We start from the raw sequence: 3,511 nt of genomic DNA, 5'->3' as shown, positions 1-3,511 counted from the left end.
TTGAGACGGAGCCTTGCTGTCTCCCAGGCTGGAGTGCAGTGGTGCGATCTCAGCTCATACTTGGGTATTATTAAAAAATAATAATAAACGAGTCACAGGATGGAGCCAGGAAGCCTGAGGCAGGTGAACCTATGAGGCAAATGTCACGTGAAATAACGTATAATTGCCTCTGGCAGCTGAGACCAATTGGATATCTTGGTGAGACAGTCTCCAAATGTATCACAGGATATAATTTCCAAAGTCATAAACATGACTGTCTTAAACGCTGTACCAAAGGTTACTTTAGGTGTTAAGGAACTGCCATCATGGGAAACGCGAGTTCAAAGGGAACTGGAGAGACTGAAATATTCAGAGGCACTGAAAACTGCTGAGTCCCATACAAAGCAGCTGCTGCCCTGCAGGGTAATAAGCCCATTATCTTTCAAGGTGTAGAGGTAGAAAATTAAAAAATAATAACAATAAGCCCATTATCTTGGGTCATCTTTTCTACCTGTGTACAGAAGCGACCTACGTCTTACCAGTCTACTCAACACATTTCCCAGCCTCGTCGATGGTTAAGTCAGAGACGTGCTATGCCTAGAGAATCCCAAAGGTCATCCTATGGCCACCTGTTGGGACTGGTCATCTTTTTGCCTTTTCAAATGTTTGATATTTTTTTCTTAATAGATGAATATTATTTAACCTTTTCTTAGAAGCTTATCTGCTGCTCCCAGTAATTCTCAGCAACCTGAGCCTTGCCCAAGTTACTGGTCAGACCTGGGCCAGTAGCGGACTGACCACACCTGGTGGCAGCATTTTGAGCTCTGAGGAAGTACCCTGGGCTCTTGTCTTGAGGCCTAAACTGGGCCCGAGAGAGCAGGAACAAATCAGCTCTCTCCCTAAGCTCAGGGAGTCCACAGTGGGACCCCCACACTCAGTCTAAGGAGACTACCGGGCAGAGCTGAGACTTCTTTTTCTGAGACAGAGTCTTGCTCTGTCCCCTAGGCTGGAGTGCAGGGGTGCAATCTCAGCTCACTGCAACCTCCGTCTCCTGGGTTCAAGCAATTCTCCTGCCTCAGCCTCCTGAGTAACTAGGATTACAGGTGTGCAACACCACGCCCGGCTACTTTTTGTATTTTTGGTAGAGACGGGGTTTCACCTTGTTGGCCAAGCTGGTCTTGAACTCCTGACCTCCTGATCCACCCGTCTCAGCCTCCCAAAGTGCTGAGATTACAGGCATGAGCTACCTCGCCTGGCCAGAGCTGAGATCTTAAGGACAAACTGGAGTTCACTCTGTTTTTGGGGAAGGAGCTCTGGGGTGAGCGAGGAACATCAGGAGAAGCTGGGGTAGAGAGGGGCAACCAAGTCCTAAAGGGCCTGCTATAACCCAAGAGAGGCCTGCCTTTATTCAGCAAGGCCAGGGTAGGGTAGGAGCAAAGGTTGGTTTATGAAAAGCTTCCTATGGCTAGAGCCCAGGAGTTCGAGGTTACAGTGAACTATGATCACACTACTGTACTCTGGCCTGGGCAACAGAGCCAGACCCTGTGTTTATTTATTTATTTATTTATTTAGAGACAGAGTCTCACTCTGTCACCAGGCTGAAGTGCAGTGGTGTGATCTCAGCTCACTGCAACCTCTGACTCCAGGGTTCAAGTGATTCTTCTGCCTCAGCCTCCCGAGTAGCTGGGACTACAGGCATGTGCTACCATGTGTCTCGATAATTTTTTTTGTATTTTTAGTAGAGATGGGGTTTCACCATGTTGGCCAGGATGGTCTCCATCTCTTGACCTCATGAGCCACCTGCCTTGGCTTCCCAAAGAGCTGGGATTACAGGCGTGAGCCACTGCGCCTGGCAACCCTGTGTTTTAAAAACAAATCCTGAAAAGTCACAGAATTTCCTAAAATGGAGCCAAGGGTGGGCGCAGAGCCTATAATCCCAGCACTTTTGGTGGCCGAGGTGGGCAGATCACCTGAGGTGAGAGTTCAAGACCAGCCTGACGAACATGGAGAAGCTCCATCTCTACTAAAAATACAAAATTAGCCAGGCGCGTAATCCCAGCTACTCAGGAGGCTGAGGCAGGAGAATCGCTTGAACTGGGGAGGCAGAGGTTGCAGTGAGCCGAGATTGTGCCATTTCACCCCAGCCTGGGCAACAAGAATGAAACTCCCTCTCAAAAAATAAAAAAGCCGGCTGGGCGCGGTGGCTCACGCCTGTAATCCCTACACTTTGGGAGGCCAAGGCTGGTAGATCACCAGGTGAGGGGTTCAAGACCAGCCTGGCCAACATGGTGAAACCCTGTGTCTTCTAAAAATACAAAAATTAGCCAAGCGTGGTGGCGGGCACCTGTAATCCCAGCTACTCAGGAGGGTGAGGGAGAGAACTGCTTGAACCCAAGAGACAGAGGTTGCAGTGAGCCAAGATCGTGCCACTGCACTCCAGACTGGGCAACAGAGAAAGCCTCCATCTCAAATAAATAAATAAATAAATAAATGAAATAAAGCCACAAAACTTCCTGGACGCAGACGTTGTAGGGGTTCAAGGAAGGAGATGGGGAGTACAGCGGAGGCAGTGTTCGGAAAGGCACAGGCCTGGGCAGGTGGCCACCCTAGATGCCGAAGGGAAAAGTAGAACATCAGGAGGAACTGGAGACCACGTGAGGAAGCAGGAGATGAAGGTCCAGAAGGGAGCATCGGGCTGACAAAGCTGGGGTGGCAGCCTCGCCCCATCCCACTCCTTGTGGGTCCCCACGGTCGGGTTGGTGCAGCCACAGGGTCCTCCCACCACCCTCGGGGCCCTGCGCCCGCCCAGATCCCGTTTCCCCGCCTTTGGAACGCAGACCACAACACCCGCGCAGGAAGGATCAAGTTAGGCCAACTCGGCTGGAAAGCGGTTCCCAAATCCCCAGGCCCGCGGTTCCCTCCCTCAGGGCTGCAGCCGTCTGCAGTGGCCACGGCCGCGGGGTCTCCAGCCCCGTGCACGCGGCCTCCTCCTCCACCCTCTCCGGCGCAGTCCCGGGCTGGGGACACAGCGGGGAGAGCTGACCTGGCTCGGAGGAAGGCGGCCACGGCGCGGCGGGGGGGCCGCGGAAGCAGCGAAAGTAGCGCGGAACTCCCAGCGGCCCCTGCGCGGGTACCCACCGCCGTCACGTGACACGCCGCGCGCTGAGTCACCGGGAAGCGTCTGGCTGCGGCCAGGCCTGGCCAGTCTGCGGGACCCTCCGGCCCGGAACGGGGTAGTAGCTGCTCCTGCTTCTCCCCAGGATCTCTACTCTGGCCTTACGAATTGGTGAGCCCAAGGGGTTCCAGGACGGGAAGGGGAGTTTGAGACCAGCCTGAACAACCTGGCGAAATCCTGTCTCTATTAAAAATAAAAATACAACTCTCCGCTCCTTCAAACCAAAATAAATAAATAAAATAAAAAATACACAAAACACACACACTACACACCCCGACCCACGTACCGCACAGAGCCAGCGGCCCTCCCTGTCATCGACTGCGTTCCCTTCGCCAGTGCCCTCCCCTCCCCCGTCCC

This window comes from Cebus imitator, unplaced genomic scaffold, assembly GCF_001604975.1.
Source record: "Cebus imitator isolate Cc_AM_T3 unplaced genomic scaffold, Cebus_imitator-1.0 Scaffold102, whole genome shotgun sequence".
Taxonomy (NCBI): Eukaryota; Metazoa; Chordata; class Mammalia; order Primates; family Cebidae; genus Cebus; species Cebus imitator.
The sequence above is the reverse complement of the archived record's forward strand: the minus strand, read 5'-3'. Positions refer to the sequence as shown.